The sequence below is a fragment of the Chionomys nivalis genome, chromosome 11 (genome assembly GCF_950005125.1).
Source record: "Chionomys nivalis chromosome 11, mChiNiv1.1, whole genome shotgun sequence".
Lineage (NCBI taxonomy): Eukaryota > Metazoa > Chordata > Mammalia > Rodentia > Cricetidae > Chionomys > Chionomys nivalis.
The window spans coordinates 66,504,524-66,528,576 of NC_080096.1; the positions used below are offsets into that span (position 1 = coordinate 66,504,524).

A 24,053-nucleotide genomic window follows, 5' to 3' on the forward strand; every position below is an offset into this window, starting at 1 on the left:
TGGGCAGACAACACATAAGAAAAGTAAGTGCTCTGAATAATTGCATAAAGATGTCACGTGCACACTCTCACACAGTGTGTGTCATTTGTTTTACACACTGACATTTCACAGAGCGATTTTAAGACACGATGACGGTACCTGGGAAACTTTCGATTGGTGAACACAGTGGCTGTTGGGAGGCTGAGCAGAGAGCCTGGAGAGGAAGAATCACTAATGAAGAGCCAAAGAAATTAGACAAGAATTGAATCAGGCACGAAAGGGGAACACCCTGGGAATATGTCATTTATGTTGATGAAGCTTTATGTCTTTTGAGGTGGAAGTGGTTCACAGCTATTTGTTTTCCACCACAATGTTCACAACACCTTTATACAGAGTATGCTCTCAGTGATCTGAATAGGAATTATTACCAATGGGCTAATCATTTTGGTTCTTTTTTTAAGCACCAACTGAGTGATGTGCTCTCTGTCCAGCAGGAGATAGCATTTTTCGCCTATAGCTGTGTTCTGATCAGACATGATGGTAAAGTGAAGAGAGCCTTTATTCTATTCTTCCCACTCTGTCTTTGTGGACCCAGTACCCGCATCGCATCTACCTTTCCTGGGGAGGACGGTTAAGTTCTTCTCCCCAGAGCCCCAAGTCTGAAGTGCATCTCCCCCTAAGCACCGACCATCTGCATTGGGTGGCAAAGAGGCGGTAATGGACCCTCTCCTTCCTATACCTGTGGGCGTCGCCTCTGGAGTATGGAGGATGCTTCCCAGTAACTCTTCTACAGGTTTGCTTCCGAACAGGCACCTTGACTGAGCCTCTTCTCTCCCTCAAGCTCCGCCAAACTGTCCAGCGCCCAAACTGTAAACTACATCCAGTATCAGAAGCACCATCCCTGACCCAAGGGCCTGTCTTTCTCTACAGCTCTGATTGTACTGAGAACGACAGCTCTGTCCCCAACCTTTTAGACCCCCATGCCTCACCCCTTACCGCCAACCTCCCTCCAAGGAAAGCCAGAGCAGAGTGGCGCGGACACTTGCAGAAGCGCGCACCTGGCCCTTCGCTCCCTGGCGCCCGGTAGCCGGTAGCTGCTCTCCGCGCCCAGCTCGGGGTCTAGACCAAGCTTGGCCACCCGGGCTCGGGTCTCCGTCGTCTCAGCAGCCCGCCGTGGCCGCGCCGCCGCAGCCATCAAGTGGCTCGTTAAGGAAATGCAGGTGAGCGCGGGCGGCGCGCCGGGCCGGGTGCGAGCGCCTGTGCGCGAGCTCGAGCAAGCGGAGTGCGAGCCTCAGCCTCCCGGGCGCTCCCACCGCAGCCGCCCAGCCCGCCCCGCCCCGCCCGCGCGCACCGCCGCACCTGCGGGCACTCGCCCCGGCGTCTGCGGGACCCGCGGGCTCCGAGCGCGCTGCCGCCCTCCCGCGCCGCCCTCGCACACGCAGAACCCACTTTTAAAGAAGCCGAAGCGCTGCAGCCCACCGACACCGAGCGCAGCCGGCTGTGGCTGTTCTCTACTGGTCTGCAGTTGAGCCCGGACCCTGGAATAGAAAGACAGTTCTCCGTTGGACTGGCAGAAAGCGAAGGAAGACTCCTCGGTTCCCGAGGAGAGCGGAGCGGATGCTCTAGTAAGTAAAACTGCTCTCTCTTCTTGCTCTCTAAAGTGAGGCGTCTGCCGAATGCTTTCCCCCGTTCGTTTTTTTACCAGGGAAGAACTTGCCTTATATAACTTGAGTAATTCCTATCTGAGAAGTGCTTCGCTAAACAATTTTTGAAGGTTTCTTTGTGGAGGATCACTTAGGAGTGTCTGCATGTGCAGTCTTCCCAGGAGTCTGATTGTCAAAGGCTCATTGTTCGAGGGATGCTGGAAGACCTGGCTTGTGAATGTGTTGCTTGGCTCTAAGATTGAAGAACTGTTACCTAGAGAAAGCTTGAGGATTCCCATCCCATTGCCTCCTCCCTCCTGTCACCTTCAACCCAGGTCCACCCCCAAGTTCCACCCATTGCTGACTTCAGTGGTTTGCTTGTTTTATCTTCAGTTCTAAGGATCACTAGCAAAATTAACTGGGTCAAGGGAAAGTTAATAAACATGGTTTGCAAGACTAGAAGAAAATCCTGTTCGGATGACTTCATGTCTGTGAGCAGTTTATGTGTGGAGGAAGTCCTGGCATCAGCCTAGGCGGAGAATTTGGTGAAGTTAATTTGGAGAAGAACTGTGAAAAATGCAGCGTGAGAGCGGGCTGAGCCTGTGACTCTGACAGAGCCGGTTATGAACTGTGACAGGCTCATCAGCCACTGAGAGGTTTAAGGTGTCTCCTAAGGCTGAATATCGCTGCATCAAAAACTTTTGCAGGTAGCATTTCTCTTGGATTATCACCTTCTGTCAGGGGCTGCAGCTCTTCTGTGAACACAAGTAGGGCACTCTTCCTCTCGCCGGGAAAGGGTTAACTGTACCTTAAAAGGATAAGAGGCATGTGTAGCTTAACATTCGCCAATATGTTGTAATATCTAAATAAAACCTTTGTGTTATGTCAGGAAAAATATAGTCGAGTCAGTTTGTTTTGCACAAGAGGGAAGAGAATCAATAACGTTTCAGCATTTTTCCCTCTTTATCACTGCCAAATGGGTTCTGAATCTAATTCTTCTTGCATTGTTACAGATATAGTAGGTACAGTAGGAATTACATGTTGGAAATAACTGAACCAATTTTGATACAGAGTTCTTTGACACAATGGCACGTATACAGACTGGAGAAGAATAGTGGCTAGCAAAGAAAGTCTATGGAATTTATCATTAACTTTCAGTATTTTTCTTAATATAAAACATGCTTTACCAATGAAAAACCTTGCAAATGTATACAATTAAACTGTAAATTACAACTAATTTTGAGGCAAATTTTCTTTATAAAAATCACTAATTATCAATTAATGGTTAAGTGATGTTTCATATTTATGTGACACTCTTACAGTCAAAACATTGTCACTGCTATATTAACTCAGATATCTAAGCAAAAATGTCATTAGGCATTGATTTTAAAAATGTGAAAAAGGAGAAATGGTTAGAATTGAAATGTCAGTTAGAATTGTACCATCTTTTTATGGGCCGTTCTGGTTGTGTTGGGACGTAAGTTTCAGAGTGATGAGACAGGACAATAACCCAAAGTTCCAATGAATGGAAATCACTTTGGAAAAATATGCCATTGTTCTTCAACATCACTTTATCTCGCCCAAACTGTAAAGATCTTTATTGCTCTCCGGTGCCATTTCTGTTCTTAGTTGGTTTAGAAATGCATCTAAATATTTAAACTGAGATCATTGGATGAACAAATTTGGAATATGTCTATGACCTCTAACATTTATGGCCTCACATCTCTAAGATAATATATGAAACTTGAAAAATAATATTCAAAAATTAAAGGATGATTGTCCATAAGCAGGCACACTTAAGAGTGAACTAAACATGCAAGTACATATATTTTGCTACATTTGTATTTCCTCACAACACACAGGAGAACTGTCCATTCTGTCTCATTTCTGAAAGCAGAGTTTTATCAACAACATTAATAATAATAAACTGTCACACATTCTGCCTCTGGTATAATTATGTCACAGTGTTAAGAAGGATAGCCTAAATTAAAGCTGTTTCTAGTCAAGCCTACAGAGACACCTGGTAGCTGTTTCTATAACGATAGATACGTCAGACCTAGTCAGGGTGATTAAATTGTTAGCTTTTTGCCACCAGCTTTCTATGACTTACAGGAGTTGCGACTTTAAAGTTGAAAGAATAAAGTTGCTAGTGTCAGCAGTAATGCATTTTATTATGCAATTGTTCTTGTTATTCAGATCAGATAATGGCCTGATGAAATACATAAGCAGTCTGCAGGGAATGAATGATTAATTCCTCTAACATGTGCTTACCAAAGGAGTTTTTACTAATAAAGTGCTGTGTACCTGAATTTGCTCACAGTTGCAGTTGGTGAAAGCAAATATTCCTTCCTTTCCCTTAATATCAACATAGAATTTATGTCTGTGCCAGTCACTATAGCAACATAAAGATGATTTTGTAGAACACATGGTCATATATTTTATGAAGATCTGAATAGGCAGATAAGTTTCTTTAAAAAACTTAATGCAGAAAGCAAAGCAATGTTAATTAAGTCTAACATTGGAACATTGAACTATTGATACAGAATTATTTTGCTCTTTGTGCAATGCGTTTCTTTCATGTATTGTGAGTGGGGTGCACAAGCCCCAGCATGTGAGGATGTAGAGTATGCCAGTACCAATGATGCTTCCCTTAGGGATGTTAGGTGTAGTGGAAAGCTAAAATATTGTCCTTACAGAATTGTTTAGATACATGTTTAACACTTTATGGATGAGTAATGATGAATACCACAATTGGGACTGCAATTGATGCAAATTGTTTTGTGATCATAGACATATCTTTAATAATTCTGCATTTCTGATGGTTTATTATTCTAGAGGATGGCGGATGGAAAAACTGTAGTGTTAAAAACAGGTGACTTGCAAATGCTGTTACACATTGAAAATAACCTGCATACATCTTCTTTTAAATAATCTTTTAGAAATTATTATTTGTGGAGTATCATAATTAAAATCATTGCTTAGCTACATATGTATTCACACTCTGTCAACAATATTTCTGTCTATCTCTGTAAATACTGCATGTAGCTTTAAGAATCCTCTGTTGTTTGAGGCAAATACCTTAATTCAGTAGTATCTTTTTGGATATGCACCAACCCTAAGCATAATAAACTTTATCCACACAAATAATAAAATAAATATTCTCGATTATGCCATTTAACAAGTTAGAGTAAAACTTAGATGAATAGAATTTTGTATTGAGTTGAATGCCATTTCAGTGTATCTGTTCATATGTTTAAGTGCATTTTTAACTTTCAACTATATTCAATTCACTTGGAATTCATTAGACCTCTCAAAGGCATTGAGCATTAAAAAGAACACAGAAGTTTCACTCATTCATACAATCAACATTTTAAAAGTTAATTGTACTCACAGCAGGCTATTCTAAATTGTTCGAGGTGTACTGAATGAAGACACACAACTAATGTACAAAACGGCAAGTATTTTTAGGGGAAGACATATTGAGGGTAGAAACAAGGGTTCTGGGATTGTGTGTGTTATTTTAGGGAGGTACACTGGACTCTGCATTAAAGTATTGTCTGTCTGATAGACACAGTAGTACAGTTCTCATCCTTCCAATTCCAAAACAGTATGAAACAACCTAGCATAATTACAGATGTAACTGGATCTAACTTTTGGCAAAATGTCAGATTATACTGTGACAATCTAAGAATCCACAGAGGAGCAAGAGGCGAATATTTGTTCATGAAAGGTCAGAGTTAATTGTCCTGAAACCATGTTGGACAAGTATTGGGTCTGTTGATTCCTTGGTTGGATGACCCTTGCTCCAGTGAACCAGGGTAGAGTTCCTGGAAGGGAGGAGGCAGTTGTCTTGTGTTCCACTGAAGCACACTTGGCTCCTGCTATTAAGAAACTATTCCACCAATTACTATCTTTGAATTAACATATTTGTAACCAAATTTCAGAGTTTGGGAACACAGAGAAAAAAAGAAACTCTTAAGTGGCATGGTCTTCCATCTTTCTTATTTTTTCATACCTATTATTTTGCAACATTGCATTTAGATAGTGAAATTTAGGTAAATTGCTGTTTCTCTAAGTTCATGTTACAGAGTGTGAACACTACAAAGAAACCAAGAAATCCACTTTCAGTCGTTACATCTTAAAGATGTAACTGAGGGCTTCAAATATAAAAAGATGTAAGCATAAAATGATTTTCCTATTTTACTAGCTAGTTTCCTGTACCATTCTAGTTGTACTTAGCAATGTGTTGCCAAGTACATGCTTGGACAACACTTTGCATACCTTATAGTAAATTATCAGCAGACAATCCAGTAATATAAGAAAACACAGTTCATCCTCCAAAAGGTTTTCACATGACAATGTGTCATGATATCAAACCCAGTGTTCACTCTAAATGGCTTATGTATCTCAGCACTGAACTTAGTGAAAACGGTGTGCTCAAAAATTACCAGGGTGTAAACAATAATCTAAGATTAAAAAATGATTCTAACAGTTAACATATGGTTTATATTTCATTACATCACAATCAAATAATGCACAACAATATATAAAGACTTTGCTTTTTATAAATTATGCTTTCTAAACACCCTATCAAATATTTTCAAAGCTGAGGTTGTGTTGAATTAAGAGACACATCTTTTCTGTACTCTAACATACATTAGATGAAAAGAAAGGAATGGAACAGATTTATAATTGAATATACATTTCATTTGAGTTTAAAAATGTCTTAAACTAAATGCATGCAATTTTATCTGCAAAGTCTTGTATAGTTGTTTGAATACTCTAAGGAAGCATTAAAACTGTTTTCATCAGAGATATAATTTGTGACTATTGGAACTATTTACTTCTGAATCACACAGGAACTTAAGTAATTATTTCTACATGTATAGTATTTATTGAATTAAAAATTCTGATTGAAAACCTTTAGAAAGCAATGAAAATATTTTTGACTGATCTAATTAGTATCAGAAAGGTCAATTGTTAAATGGGTACATGAACAGAAATCATAGCTAAGATTGTGTTTTGCACATGTGTTTTCTTTAAATATTTATGACTTTACAACATCGCATTTAGATAGTGCAATTTATGTAAATTGCTGTTTCTCTAAATGCATGTTACAGAGTATGAAAGCTACAAGGAAAACAAGAAATCCACTTTCAGTCCTTACATGTTAAAGAGGTAACTCAGTAAACTAAATGCCTGCATGCACCCTAGGGTTCTTCTATCTATCCTTTTGTTTAAATAGATGGTTCAAGTAGTATAGGACAAAAGTCCTGAGCACAGCTTCTTTCAGCTATAAACAATCAACATATGTTTTGTATCCTATATTCAATGCTAGGAAATATTAAATCAGAGAACAACATCCACAAAATGCCAACAATGCCAAGGACAATGGGGTATTTTTCATTTCACATCCCTAACTGGCTTTAGCGACTAATCTAGTCAGTTTCTTTCTTTCTTTCTTTCTTTCTTTCTTTCTTTCTTTCTTTCTTTCTTTCTTTCTTTCTTTCTTTCTATCCTTTCTTCCTTCCTTACTTTCTTCCTTCCTTTTTTCTTTCTTTCTTTTGGAAGGAGGAAACCTACTTACATGCACATGTGTGTGCACATGAACACACACACACACACACAAAGACACACAAGCACAAATTAGCATCTCTTAATGTTGTGACCAGGACTCTTCTTGAACAAGATCAGACACTCTGCTTAAATGTAAAGTGAAAAAAAGGGGGAAATTTCTTGCTCTTCTTCATGCAATTATTTTAGTTAAGTGTTGCCTTCATGTATCAGTGCAGAGCACAGACAAAAACAGCTCATGATTTATTTTTTTCTTTAATTTTAGAAAAATCATCAAAGACAAAACAATAATCCCAGTACTGCAGATACAATAAGTGTTAGGGTAGACATCACCCTCTCTTCCATCTCTAATTTACATAAATCCTTAGCAACAAACCCTCAGTTTAGGTCCCTGGTATTCACTGGCCTTTCCATATGTCAAAGACTGCTAAGGACAATACCCATTGTGTTAGAGATATAAAATTGGCCAAGTTACGACTGACCTATGGTTTTACCAAATATAACTGCATTTTAATTCCAGAGCCAAAAAAAGAAACCTCTCCAACATATCACCTATTCTAGGTAGGGTATATACTTGAATTTCTTTGCTTTGTCAAAGCCCCCATACTCGATCTTTCTGAGTCAGAGGCATCTCTTTTAGAAGCAGGGTGAAATATGTGTTGCATATTGAGCAGCGATAGCCTTTCTGTCTTCCACTGTAATATGTTGGCAACCTTCTTCATCTTTTAAGCTGGATTGTCTCACTGCCAATTCTTCATGTGTGTCACACTCGCCAAATCAAGAGAAGAAGTAAAGCATGGTGAACACTTACTGCTCTACCTTCATGTTGACATGGCATGGAAACACTAATAAATCTCCAGGCCACTGTTGCAGTTGAAACACGTAACACTCCCTTGCCTTTTCAAATCACACTGTGCAAGTTGCAGTCAGGATGCCTATTGTTGCCGCACTGATAACCATGATAGAAACGTCTTGGCTTTCTCAGCAGAGAATGGAGACACTAAAGAAATTCTGTCCACATTGAAGAGAGTGTGAGACAGGTGTATAGGAGACGTTATAATATGTACTTTGTAGAAGATCACAAAGGACGAAAGAATAAGATAAAATTTATATTTTAAAAACAAATTGGAATTTCTGTGTACCTCTAAATTTGATACATTATTCTATTTACTTCTGATAAAACACATGTGATCATTCCTGACTAAATTCAGAATATTTTCCTTTGCATTCTCCCTAAATCTCATGTAAGATGCAATAATGTATTACTATCCAGTGCTATGAACACAGACTACTGATAAGTAGAGCATGATAGCCTAAAAAATATAGTTCAAAATATCAAAACTTAATTATATTCAGCACAAAACCAGAGAGATTTATTTTCTTTTCACTTAAAATTTCTCATTGTGCTGTGGATGAACTTATTGGTTTCCATTTTACTGTTTTCTTATTTTATTTTTGAGGTTATAATATAATTAAAACAAGTCTCCCTTCCCTTTCCTCCCTCCACATTCTCCCTCAGATTCATGGCTTTCTGTGTCACTAGTTGTTACTGACTATATCATGTACTCAGTTAGTTCCCAGTTACTACTTATTTATGGTACTTGGTACAGGAGGTCATTCCTTGAATGCCACTGTGTGGGTGTGTTCAGTGGCCTCTCAGATGGAAATGTCCATTCAGTGTGGCATATTCTGTTTTCTCCTAGGAATCACATGTGGTTTCCTCTGCAAGACATGGTCCAGCCTCATCATTTATACTTTTGTGGTTGAAAACAACAGAGTTTTTTGGCAGTAAAATTGATTGAATTTGGTAATTCATTTTCTCATTCCCGTGATCCATAGGAAGATATTATTTTTTTATAAAAAATAATGGCTGGAAGACCGTTTATTTTCCTTGGTACCACAGAAATTTGGGGAACTTGTCAGCTTTAATAATACATTACAAATTTGCTAAGTTACAAAACCTAGATTGTAAAGTAGGGCAGCACAGTTGTGAAAGGATTTCTTGGGGCGGGGGTGCGTGTCTGTGTGTATGTGAGTGTGTGTGAGACCGAGGGGGAGAGAGAAAAAGAGAGGGAGGTGTAGAATATTTGCTATGTGTGTGTAAACAATTTTAGAATTGTCTTCTTAGCATAGATATTTTCTGCAAAACGGCAACATCCAATAGTATTTCAATGTGAAATATTTTCTAATAAACCCATAGATAAAATAATAGGAGAGGCCTAGGCAGAAGATATCCGATGATTATTAACAAAACTGTTTTTTCAACAACAAAACTGTTGTTCTAATCCTCTTTTCCTAATTTTGCTTCAAATTCCCCATTTCTAACAATTTCTATGGCCTACACAGGAACCTGGTATATTTCAGATACAAAAAGCTGCATCAGCTTTCTTCCAGTACAAAGAAGTGTCCTGTGATGAACTTAAAATAGAAATACACTGGCATTTGTACTGCTAATTTATATCTTATTTTTCAGTATTTCAAATATAAAATATTTTCTTAAACAGTGCACATTGCTGAAGAAGGAGGCATCACAACTTTATTTTCCTCCAGAAGGGAGGGGGTTTTAGGCTTACATCTGTGGATGGTGGCAAAGCTGCACGGTTAACAGCACGTCCAGCTTCACTGGACATCTGAGTTCAAGTCTCAGCTTCTTCACACCAATGACCAGTGGCTACAATCACCTGTTACCCCAGATCAGGGGATCTGACACTCCTTTCTAAATTTTGAAGGGACCTGTACTAACTCATACTCACTTCACCACAGCCTCCATACACTAAAAATAACATGAATCTTAAAAAAAAAAGAACCACTTATGGTCTTATTTTTATCTTGGATTCTTGACATTTTTCCCACAATATTTTTTAATGAACTCTCAAGAAATATTCACAGAGAAGGTATTAATAATAGTTAATTGTTTATAGTATTTACTATTGTATGCAAGTCATCATTTAAGTTATATATGTAATATGTTATTATTTATATATATAATATTATTTATCATATTAGTTCTAAAAGATGATATAAATGTTACATTTATTTTATAATTGCAAAATTTAAACAAAAAAGAAGCTCATGTAACTCTTCCGATGCTTACCTACAGACTCTATAGTTTAAATCCTCTGACTCTATTGGCCTCTTGGTGAACAGAGTTTTGTAGATGTATAACAAGTTTTCCTTGCTGTGTAGTATTAGTCCTTAAGAGGAATGCCACAGTTTCATAGCTTCTGGATATTCAAGGTGGAGAAAGAGATTGACACTTGAACTGCTTTTGCAATGTTTTATTTTTAACTGAACCAAGTACCAATAGATACTTCCAGCTAACTCTTGCCAATTGGCCACAGATTCTGTGCTGTACAAGCACCCTTCAAACACATTGCCATACTCAGTGACTGCTGACCGAGAGCAACAGTATTTAGAAAACAACCAAGAGTCTGTTAACCCTGCACCATAACTATGACAAAATTAAAATGCAAAGCCAGGAAGGTAGACTGATGACGTGTGTAGCTTAGGGTCTATGAATACCTTCTGCCAGTGACTACATTACAGACAAGCACGTATCCATGATCATTTCACATGGTAGTGTTAGAGACAGCAGATACAAAACAAAGTCTAAGGATGCTTACATCAAAGTAAAGGTAATGCAAGAATTGGTCCGAAAAGTGACATTTTACTTAAAATTACTTATACAAATTACTCATATTTATAAATTCTCATTACCATTTATTTTAGCAGCAATAGTATAGGATAACATTTATAAATTTGATTGTAATAATTAAGTACTTTTAATTTATTATATTTCTATTATGTTGCTTTTTAGTCTCATAGTTACTTAGCTGACAAAATATTGGAGGTAACATGAATGCCAAAATCATTCATAGTTAAATGTATGTATGTATATGTGTGTATGTATAACTAAACTGTTTCCTCTGGAGTAACCAATCTAAGAAGCTGAAATTCTCTCAGTAATTGGTTATTGCTTTTCTAGTATGTGAGCAGTAATACGTACATACTGGTGGAAATTTGGTGTAGCAATATTGAAAGGACAAAAGAAATAGCAAGGCTTCTCTATAAAAATGACTTCTGGCTGGTTGAAATCTCAATGAAAAAATATTAGCTGTGCTTTCTTAATGTGTTGCATCAACACTCGTTCTGTCTTGAGCAACCACTTCTCAAGTTGTACTTTTAACTAAACCACTATGCTAGTAAAGGGCACATGGAGATGGCTCTTACCCTGCATTAGTGGGGATGTAAGAAGTTTAAGGAACAGAAAATAAAACAAATTAACATGGGCATTTAAAGTTCTCTGTGACTCGTTTTGAGAGCTTCAAATGCACCTTTCAGGCTCAAGAGACAGACAGTGCCCAGAGTAACTGCATTAGTTTTACCTGTGGTACAGGTCCTTTCCCGCTACGGCCTTCTGCTTACTTAAGAAAAGCCAGTGATAATCTCAGTGATGAATTGAGAATTGAGGAGAACTGGATAACATCATTATGCACTTGTCCACTACATACTTTGACAGAACTGCTAAGTTATTAAACTGCATTTTATGACCTAGTTTTTGGCATTTTAGCTTTGAAGAACCTGACATAGGAAGAATGTGCTAAGCAAGTCATAAGATAAATTTATTTCTTTTCTATTTACAAAGAAAGAGGATATACTCTTCAAGATTTATTTTTTTTGTTTTATTCTTTAAATGAGAAGTCAAGTTTAATGATATATATCTTTATATAACATATATATAGTATCACTTAAATATGTATGATATGTAGTAGATAGTATCTAGGATTAGGTTTCCATAGAAAGTTCAGCTCTATAAAAATAGAAACTTCAAGAAAATCTTGACAAATTAATGGCAGTACCCACATTTTTTAGCTCAACAGGATGGGATTGTCACAATGGCACTTCTCAGAGACCTTGCTCTGTAAAAACTGTCTTTTTTTTTTTTTTTTATTAAGTTACTCCCTGTGGACATTGCTTTAGCAAATTTTCCATGGAGAGCTACCTCACTTTATTTCTTCTCCATTATTTTATCTATTATTTCCTCTCTAATCATGCTGAAAATACTATATCATTCTTGTTTTGCATTGGGGAAGGGGTGATGCTGAAGTTAATGTCATAGCAGAAACTTTCATTACATAGATTTATACAGTCTTTTCATCTGTTTTACTTTTCTTCATAGAAGTTTATAAACCCATATATAAACACTTTGAACTGGACATAAATAATTTAGAGAAATTATAATGAAAATAGTGACATGAATAATGACAATTTATAATTGCCCCTTTTCTGTTTGGAAAGGCAATATTATAGTTATATGTGTGTGTCCTTCAAATAGTAATTGTGTATCTGATTTAAGAGAGACTTGGCTGAATGTTTCTTCCAACTGATGACTTATTATCATTGCATCCATCTCTTTTGGAACCTCTTCTTTTTGTGGCTTTCTTCAGGAAGAACCACTGACTGTACAGCTTTATTCATTTTCCATAACAAATTAATGAGCTTTCGGCTTATTCCCAGCAACAGCCAAGGGCTGCCGTACAAAATAATGATCTCATACAAAATGTTACGTTGTGTTTCCCCTGCCAACCTTGAAGTGGTCAGCCTTTTTTGGCTTGACATCCTGAAACTGCAGGTTCTTCATTGGAGGCAGGCCTCCATAGACATGTGCTTGTCACAATTTGGCTGAGCTCCAGGTCTTTGTTGCTGGGGTTGTTACTGTAACATTTGTTGAGTATGACAGTATCTTGTTATTCTCATCAATCTTATGTATTTGGGTGCCCTTTCCAGGCTGTAGTACACACTGTATAGCTCAAAATCTATACAATGTAACAATACAAAAGAAAAATAGTACATAAAGATACTTTGTTTTCAGTGTGACTTTGATGTTGGGGAACTGTAAAAAATCTTAAACATTTTTTTTAATGTAGCATTTGACTAGTTTTTGTAGAATTACCAAATTTACTCAAAGATATTGGTAATGTGTGTGTGTGTGTGTGTGTGTATGTGTGTGTGCTTAATGCATGCTAGACAAATACTCCACCTCTGAGTTTTGTACTCAAACCTTCCATATTTTTATTAAGTATTTCAGGCTGGATTAGAAAACATTGTCTTTTTCATTCTGCTTCTACTGTGCTGGAATTGCAAGGATTTATCCTCACCCAACTATAATATGAAGCTCCAAAATGTTCAATTTTAAAATGATGTAAAGTTTGTTAAGTCAAGTAGTCACAGATTCCATCTTCATATTTTAATTACTGATTCAGAGATTTTTTAATTCCTGATATCAAACTCAGAGCCTCATGCCTGATAAAAAAGTGTTGATTTTACCACTGAGCCATGTTTCCAGCCTTCCAATTTCATATTTTAAAAGGACATTGATTATGTTATAAAGATCCTTAATACATGTAGGAAGAAAAAATTATCTGATGAAATGAAAATATTGATACTGCCTATATTAAAATATTTCTGTGGTCTAAAGAATTCACAATAATGTGAAAACTTATTTAAAATATGGACTAGCATTGATGACTGCTGGAAAGAGAGGAGGAAGAGTATGTTAGAATTTGATTAGAAGAGAAGAGTATCCACCTATTCACCCTTGGTAAATATCTCATAAACGAATAAAATGTAAAATCCCTTTTTACTCAGTACACAAAGAGTAGAATTAACTATTTTCATCTTTTTAATTTTGGATTTTTTTAATTGTATAACAAACAGATGAAAACTGAATACTTTGAAAACTATACAATACTATTAATTAAACTTGAGAATAAATAGTAGTAATATCTATGTTGACTACCAGTCATTACTTGATTATTTATTTGCTTTTTGATCATAGGATGAACAGTCCAATAATTCTAAAGCCCACACCATGATTTGGGAGTCATACGCCAGTTACCTCATAAATTTTAAATCAAATGAATTTAATGGTTTGTAAGGTCATGTGATATACTTTCAAAATTGAATCATTAGGAAGATAAATAATTACAGTATTTATAAGTCAACATTGTGCAAGTTAGATTATAGATAAAACTCTTGTGATCATGATATCACAAGAGATTTATGAAATAAGATGGAATTATTTCTGTTATATATTATTCCAAAGGTAAGGGATTTAGCTGATGAAATGGCATTTTTTGCAAGGTTTTTCAGAAATAAAGGTTTATGCAACCTTGATGCTCATTCATCACCTAGAGGATGCTTCTCATTTGTGGAACCAGATATAAACAACTTATGGAATGGTGTTCATATCCAGATTTATCTGGAAGAAATTTCCCAATTCAATCTTGTATAACTTAAAGTGGTCACATCTAGTTGAATGCAGAGAAATTAATGTTTTCTTTTTTTTCCTTTCTTGTTTTTTCCAAGGCAGGTTTGTTCTGTGTAGTCCTTGCTATTATAAAACTCACTTTTTAGATAAGCTGGCCTTGAACTCACAAAGATCCGTCTGCCTCTGCCTCACAAGTCCTGGGATTAAAGGCATGTGCCACCACTGCCCAACTATATTTCTTACTATTTATGTAATTAGTAATAATCTATTTTTCATACCAATTTATGGCTTATCATTTTATATCTATGTATATACACACATATATTTAAAACAATCACATACATATATGTATATAGCACACATTGTATATAATATATTATATATATATATATATATATACGTAAAAAACAGAAAAAATAAGTCAGTGACTATATATATCCTAGGAAAGATTCCCTGATAAATGATTAACCAAAAATACTCTGTTACTTTTAAATCACTATTTTATGAATATTCATACAGTTTCTCATTTTATCTCTTTAATCTATAATCTAATCTACATCCATCATTTTGCTGTACTTATCTCAGCACTATTATGCATTCTAAGAAGAGATTATGAGCAGAGTTTTATATGCTTTGAATTATGATAGCAGGTCTATTTTGTTTTGTGGAAATACATCTATTTTCAGTTAATAATTCAAAATATACTATATTTATGTTAAATCTACATATAATAACTTTAAATCTTGGATAATATCTAAGACAAATAAAGATGGCTCGAAAATATGAAAGTGATAATTTTGTCTTTTCATGTGTTATAAACATTTCTGAGTTTTGACAGCTGAACCTCTGTCTGTGGTTTTCAGATCACTTCTTCCATGATGCAGTTGTCTGATAAGTCTATCTTGGTTTCTTGTGAGTCTTGCTAGTAGATTTGATGAGAGCAGCGGATGCCTATATCTGACCTCACAGACATCCATCAGGAATTCATTAGTTTTTCAGTTTGCCACAGAAGAATTGCAAATGTGCTCAGAGAATCAGCATACCATAAAAGCTTGCAGCAGGCCCACCTAGGAAGACTCACTAACCTATAGATGTCATGTTACATTATTAATATAAACTGTACAATTTCTTACTCGAAAAATAAAATGCTTCTTGCTTATGTGCTACGTGTAAATAATGTGAGAGGGAATACTTTAATCAATTCCCTGAATATAAAGTACAGCTGGAAGTATCTAATTACAATGGGCTTTCCTGAACCCGGGTCTTGATGAAACCTTTGCTTATCATTGCTGATTTATAGAAAACCCAATGTTATTATTCAGAATGATTTAAATTTAAATATTTCCGAATTAAAAATGAGCTCTTTTAAGTCCTTAAAAACTTTCAATCCATCGATTATTTTCAGATGAATACTAAATAAAGTCCAATTGCAGTTTTCAATTTCTGTTGGTTTATGTTCCAATTTAATAAAACATGAGTTTTTAATAAGAATTTTGTGGAATGGTGAATCATTACATCACTTTAGCAAAATCCACCTAAAGAAACCTTGACAATGTTCAAAGTGTATTTATTCAAAGCATACCTCACAAGACATTTCATTTTTTTACATACCAGCTCAAATAACATAAAATCTTATAAGATATAGGGAAACATTTATGTTCTGATGTGCTGAATGATGGTACAAACATCATAATATACTTTGGAGAAATTTTTCTTCAGAGCCCTTTCCTGTGTTATTATTTTTCTCTTGGTAATGATGCATTTTCCCGTCAATCCTTCAAGTAAACTTGATATATATCTAATACCAAAACTGAAATCTAAGACCCTGGAGGGGACCACTTCATAATGGTCACCAACATGGCCATGCTTTCAGTCTGTTTGCAGTGGATATGTTAATGCTGGCATTTTCTTGTTGGACTTGGTTTACTGGGAAACAGTACTGAAGACACTACCTCACTCCCGGCCATCTGTCATGTACTGCACAGGTTCCACTGTGTCCATTCTTGTAGCCAGACATGATGAATAGGAATGGCAGGTGCTCTTAACAGATACGATGCTGGGCTGTACACTGCAGCCATTACATAAACATGCTATTTTTCTAAAAATGTTCATCCAGTAACATTTATTCTCAGCTACCAGCTTTTCTCTGTCTCATTCTGAACCCTCCAATGTATCTACTATTTCATTCAATTTGGAGTCATAAGCTTGCACAGGGCTCATCTTTATATTGATAAAATTATTCTTATTAAATTATGACATTTAAGAATGAGAGTATATTTAAAACAATTTACTTTGTAATTCTATTTTGTGTTGTCATCATAGTTCATTTTTTATAAACATAGAAGATTTTGTTGTTTAACAGGATTTATATTAGTAATTACCAATCTATAAAGTCTGAATCTAGTACTTGTCTATAAAAGGGCACAGTATGTGAGAACTAATGAAGTATCACATGTGTGAGAATATAACATTACACATGAGTCTTAAACATGAGTCTAATATTTTTGGGGAAAAATTTTTACTGTCATTCAGAATCTGGAAAATATTTCCATTATTAAAATATTTCAAATCACTTCACCAGTACTATTGTATTTTCTTCCTTAAAGCAGTTTTAGGAAGTTATCAGAGAAAGGTATAAATACGTGCATATGTTTGATTATTAGAGATTGGAAATTGCATCATTTTAAACAAAATAGTCGCAATTATTAAAATATACGGCTAATCATTTAAATGCAGTGGTAGAGGTGAAATCATTTCATAGGCTTTAATTTGTAGTCTTAATTAAATCTAGCTAGTGATATAGTCTTTAAATATCTACTGCACCTATGGGAAGAATTTAATGAGTATAAACTGAACTATTGTATGTATGGTGTAGGTTTAACTTTCTCTGGATTAGTCTTTGCACTGTACTGTTATATGTACAGTTAGTCTTTAATACACGCCATAGCATTGTATGCATGGTACAGTACTTTATCTACTATAGAATACTCTTCTTACACTGCTCTCTTAATCAGCATGCACTGGACTAGTGTATGTGTGGTTCTCTGTCTTAAACAGTATATCATGAACTAGTGTGGTTATGGTGAAGTCTTTCACTAGCATACACTGGATTGCTGTATGTACATTTCTCTCTTACTGGATATTATACCATGTTCCTAATTTTTAAATAACCTTATCTGAAGTTTCTGCTAATATATTCTATTATATAAGTTTATTTCAATAAAGTAGCTATAGCTGGTGACACAAACTGGAGAGTGCTCTTTAGAGACCAGCCAATGCCCATCACTGATACATGTACCTTATTGTATTCTAATTTGTCACTTCAATGCATAATGACCACAACAAATTAAATGAAAGTCCCACAAACACTGAATGATGTGAGATAAGTGTATTTAAGACAAAGACAAAATCGTACTCAAAAGTAAGAATGTATTTTAAACACTAAAGCAGTATAGTAGATCAAGCCATAGAGCCAAACTGACTTCCTCTGGGTGGTGGCTTGTTTGGTAAGCCCACAGGGAAGGAAGTTGGTCTTCTTAAGGTCCTGGCTATATTTTCTTTGTTTTGCAGACATTTCAAGATTAGGTTGCTTACCAGTTGTGCCTGTTATCATTGATGGTTCCAGTTTATGCATGGGTAATTGTTGGTTACTGGAACAAAAGCTAATGAAAAGCTATGTGATTAATTGTAAGGTACTTTATTTTATTTTTCATCTTAGTCTTTGAGTCACTTTTCACCATTAATTTTCTTTAATTAGAAATTAGCATTAAAACATCTCTTAAATCAGCTGCCTAGATAATTAATACAGTGCCATAGATTTCTGTAAAGACAATAACTTTTAATGGATGCTTTTGTTCAACCTAAACCTCATTTTTATGATCATGTTATTTAGGCATCATAGAACATAAGCAAATTGGTTATTTATATTCTGAGCCTTGTATATAATATTATTGTTTCATTTAATAGTAGCCTCTTGAATAACTAAGTTGACTCTTCTCTTAATTTCTTCAAGGTTGAAAGTAAACTTCAATCCATTATACTACTTTCAAGTGCAAATGATTCTCAAAAGAATTGGCCTTTTTCATTTCATTCAGTGTTTGGCCACAGAATCTGCCCAGAAATGTATGGCAATACTTCAGGACAAACAATCAAATATTTTGTCCCCAGCTGCCCTTACCACACACCTTTGAACTAGTAGCTACCTTGTGATGCCTCATTAGACAGAATAATTGTGGCAGGAGTGTGACCTTGTACCTGTGAAGCAGTCTCTCACTTTGTGGTGGGGAGAGGAACTAACTGGGGCAGACCAGATATTGTAAGCCATTCATTCTCATTAGACTGCCAGCTAAAAAACTCCAGGAACACACCCGATTTGTCAAGAATGCAGGAATGTATTGAACGCCTTTCTATATCTGCCTCTCATAGGAACTGTTTGGAAATACATGAATTATCTTTTATACTCAGATAAAAATAACATGACATTATGTTTGCTGTAGTAAAGCTCCACACTTGTGTTTACACTGATTTGCTATTAATCACCAATGAGAATTTTGTAGGTATTTTTCCCTTAGTTGCCCGTAGATCTAAATGTTAGAAGTTATGCTGGGTGATCATTTAAAAAGATTGTAGAAGTGACATTCTTTTTGTTCCTAATATTTGTGCATTATCAGTTCTCCTTTATTTACTTTTAATGGAAATGGAGAATACATGTTTTCTTAAAACTGATGGTAATGAGATCTTTTTAATTAAAGATATCATATTATTGGCTTGTTTAGAACGTAATGACTTTGGATGCAATAGCTGCTAATATCAATAAAGCTTGAGAGTGAAAGTTCCAAGAATGCATAGACAGGAGTCGAGTCTTTTCGGGAATAAAGTATATCAATACTTTCTTTTCCTGCAATGACTTGATTTTGCTGAGTGCCAGCACACATTTGTCAAAACTTAAAAGGAAGGTTTATAATGGCAATGAGAGAAAAATATTTTCTGTTGAAAGAGGAAAGAGCATCAGTTTAGGGAAGGCAACACCCTCACAATTGAAAATTTCATGTATTTTTTTTGTCTCAGCGCTAACACAAGGGAAAAAGAAAAATCATAGGTTAAAATAGGCCTGAATGTGAATTTTTCCAAGGAATTCAGATTTTACTTCAAGGTTTTCTCTTCATTTAAAAATAGTTAATTAAAATCTCTTGGCTCAAATTCCAAATAATATTCATCTGCCAAAATTCTAAGAGAATTAATCTCCATATTAATGTGAAGTGTCTCACACTTGATGACCTCAAAATTACTGTTCTCTTCTTAATTCAGCCTGAAGGATTAGGATTAATCAGCCTGTAACTACACAGTGAAGACATCTTTGTATTAATAGTAAAGTAGGGTGTCTAGCGTTCATTGTGTTATACCCAAGGGCTTATATGCGCAAAATAGCTTCTCACAGTTTTTTGTTTGTTTGATTGTTTTGGTTTTTCCATACAGGGTGTGGCTTTGGAGCCTGTCCTGGAACTAGCTCTTGTAGACCAGGCTGGCCTCGAACTCACAGAGATCCGCCTGCCTCTGCCTCCCAAGTGCTGGGATTAAAGGCATGTGCCACCACCACCTGGCTCTTCTCACAGTTTTTACTATAGGAATTTCCATGTGCAATGTGCACGTCCACTTAAATGTTCATTCACCTATTTACCGGCCCAAGCAAGTGCATCATTGCTTTCTTATTGGAATTTGGTTTACATATATTAGAACATGAACTTTACCTACTCAAATTTTGTTAAATTTACAGCATCGTCTCATGCCAAGTATGGAGTATAACAATACAAGTATGGTGTATAATTATACATATAACTCCGGCACATGTTCATGTAGGAATTCCAGGCCAGCCTGGTCTACATGGTAGGTTTCAGTCGAGCTGGCTACATAGTGAGACCCACCCTGCCACCTTTCAAAAAAAAAAAAAAAAAAAGGAGCATTTCAGGCTCTACACAGACCACCTCAATTATAATTTTATATGAGTCTGGGAGATCTTTCTGTGTTTCCTACTAGACTGGGAAGGACTACTCATACCATAAGCCTGTCCCCGTTGTATTTGAACAACTTGCCATTGTGAGTGTGTATTCTGGCAAAGGATAAACTGTGTTACACTTTGTCCCATATATTGGCTTGTCTCTTACCTGTAACTGAGATCACATCCTTTTACTTACGAGATGTTGAAGATTTTTGGTTTCTTTTTATTATAAAAGTTTTTTTAAAGCAGTTTCTTCTACTGCATTACCTTCATAAGGAAAGATTGCCGAATTTTAAATACTTTCTTATTATTTGGGGCTAACACAGTTGAGTGTCCTCAGGAGCACTGTGTAGTCCAACACTCTATCTGGCACCTTTTTCTAGCCCTTCAATTTGAGTTCCTTCCCATTAAACCCTTTCCTGAAGGTATGGAACCTTTTTTCCTGAAGTATTTTATTTGGGGTTGATCAAAAGATTTTTTTGTGTTTTTCTTGGTCTGGGTGGTGGTGATTTGTTTTGTATCTGCTTTTGCTTGTTTGTTTTTTCTGGAGCTTGGTAAGATTGCTTAGTGGTAAAGACACTTTCCTGGTAATCCTGGCAACCCGAGTTCAGTCTTGAGTACCCTTAGGTAAAAATGGAATGAGAGAACTGGCTCTACAAAGATGTTAACTGGACTTGACATCTACACCGTGGCACATGCCACCTCCTCTCTCTCACATACTTGAAATTTATGCACAGTAATAATGATGATTATGATGATGATGATAATAATAATAACAATAATAAAATGAGTTTATTTATCACATTTATGTAAGTTTTACAATGTTTTCTTTTTCTTCAAAGGGAGTCCTTCCACTAATTATCTACCCACAAATGTCATTTTGGTACTTACATACAAAAGCTAGCATTCATTAGCTGAAAGGCTTTCGGGACCACACATCTGTGAGTGATTCAGCTCTTTGTTTCTGCATAGTTTCTCATAAGTCTGAAGTGTCATGTCAGGGGTGGTGAACTTGATCGTCTCATGCCTAACTGGGGCAGGAAAGATCTACCTCTAAGCTGTGATTAATCACATGTGGGTTCCTTTCTCTGCATATACCTTGAAAGTATGACAAGATGGAGTGAGGACACTGATAGAAAGTAACACTACATCTTTTAGGACTTTCATAGAACTGACTCACTAAGTGAAGTTCAAAAAGGAGGGAATGGTAGTATGTGATTACCAGAAAGTCAGATCATGGTGCCACCTGGAGCTTAGTATAGTAAGTGGTACTTTCTTCATGGTGTGACATCTTCCCTCAACAAGGCAACTTTACCATATCATACAATAAACAAGACCATATGTATCTAGAGGTTTCACTCCTGCCTATCAGTTTTGAGTAATTACTCTGGAGTTTAATATTAATTACAAACTGTTTGTCCTATTAGCCCAGGCTTATTGTTAACTAGCTCTTACAACTTAAATTAGCCCATTTCTATTATTCTATATTTTAGCACGAGACTTGTGGCTTGTTGCCTTGCATCTTGCTTCTCTGGTGGATGCTTGTGTCTCCCTCGACTCTGCTTTCTTTCTCTCTTTATTCAGTTTGACTTTCCTGCCTAGTTATATTCTGGCTTGCCATAGGCCAAAGAAGCTTCTTTATTAACCGATGGTAATAAAACATATTCACAGCATACAAAGGGGCATTCCACATCAGCCATGTTTATAATAATAAGTGCTCTGACTTGAAGTGTTTTTGACAATCAGCTTCATAATTTGTAACTTTCTGAATCTGCTTATTTTGAGTCCATATCATCTTTAAATACCCAAAACAAAACTAAAGGAAATGATGAGATTCACTGAGTATCTCCATCAGCAGAGTGTGTACTACTGAGGCATTTATCCACACCAGAGTCTGCACTAAGGAGGATGTTCATACGCAGCAGTATGTACCAGTGAGATCTTTCATAAGCTTACAAGGTGATTCTGTATCCTTTTCATCTCTTTTTATCAAATTATCAATTAGTTTAATGCTTGATAGAACGGAAATAAATTTCAAAGTCAAACAGTATGCGCTCACTTGAAGAAAACACAGTTACCTAATGGTTTGTTCATAAGAAATGAAAATGGACACATCAACCTTCCCACATTGTTGGTTGAAGCCCACATTATACAATTCTTCTGGTAACTCTTAGCACACATCAGAGGAAAGGGTATGAAATGGCATGAGACCTAGGGGAAAATGCCAAATTTGCTAGATATGTTAGCATCTGCTTGCATATTCCCATCTGCCTTGGCTTTGGCATAGTTTTCACCTATGAACTGCTTCAAAAAGCAAGAAATTTCTAGACTGACGTTTTCAATGCTATCTGACTAGGGTCAATCCTTCCTCTATCCTTTTCTTTAAATTTGTCCTGCATTCCCAAATGTACTCTGAAATTATAGCTGGGTATACAAACAAAGGCACTTACCACTACTAGGACAATGATGACAAAACAAAGTAATGATTGCCCCAAAGTCAACTCAGCTAACCAGTGAGTTTATTGGGATTGTTTAGAGAAGTATGGGTGACTGAAAAATAGCATCATCACTTGAGAGCTCAACCTAGCGTGAGTGAGAAGTCAGAAACCTCAATCTCTGCAGTGCCCTGCACAGTTTGAAGGGAGGTTATCTAGTCAGAGACTCCCCTGCCCAGTTATTTTTACTGATTATATGACTGTAGGGTGGGTGTTTTTGAATTTAGGACCTTCCTAAAATGGGTAAGTTATTCACAGTCTGAGTTTGGAACTTTGTAATTTAGATTTTTTTCCTACCCCATTCTTGAAGAACTTTCTCCTCTTAGACAGAATATTTCAGTTCAAAATAAGTTGCTATAAAACATCAAACTAAAGGGGGGTGTACAAAAAAAGGGAGAGTGGGAGAGGGGGATTCAGTGAAGGGTGAGTTAGTGGCAAGAAGAGGAGAGTAGGGGGATTTGCATTTTGATAAACTATATCTGCATTTGCATTTCAGCTAATAGCTGTGTCATTCTCTACTGGAAATAGGTGTGACGCTGAAGTGAGAGTTTAAATGTCTATTGCTTATGTAAGAAGAAAAAAGTATACTTCAAAACTAAATGGATGAAAAGTGAATAAGCACATTATAATTTGTTCCCGTCATAAAATATTGTACAGAAATATGACAGATGAAAACTGCTGATACAGTGAAGAATGTGAATGAAACTCCAAAAACGAACACTTATTGAAAATCCAAAGATAGCATACATAATATAATTTTATTAGTATAAAGTTCTGAGACTGACAAGACTAGTTCCTAGTGTGTGAAGCGATATCACTAATTATTTAGTTATTTCAGAGAGGGAAGATGTGGAAAATATACCACAAAGGACCAAGGAATATGCTTAGGAATAGAAGGTTGTCCTATATGTTGGAAGAATAATTACAAGGTATGTATGAATACAAAATAATCATATAAAGCAAGTGAATTTGAATTTATATAGATTATACATCAGCAAAGTTAGTCTTTTAGCTCTAAAAATACCTTGGTAGGCCAAATTTATTAGTGAATATTATTAATTTTGATAATTATCATGAATTCTTGATGTATTCTTAGT

General features: G+C 36.0%; 1 protein-coding gene across 30 annotated transcripts in view; it reads left to right on the forward strand.

Annotated features, from left to right (window-relative positions):
• Nucleotides 1-1,316: 1,316 nt before the first annotated feature.
• The window catches only part of Ptprd (protein tyrosine phosphatase receptor type D), a 2,217,081-nt gene continuing 2,194,344 nt past the window's right edge, over nucleotides 1,317-24,053 (forward strand). For all 30 annotated transcript variants that reach the window (XM_057783903.1, XM_057783917.1, XM_057783909.1 and 27 more), the window contains exon 1: nucleotides 1,317-1,604. The gene's annotated coding sequence lies outside the window, so the exon portion shown is untranslated. The remainder of the gene's footprint in view (nucleotides 1,605-24,053) is intronic.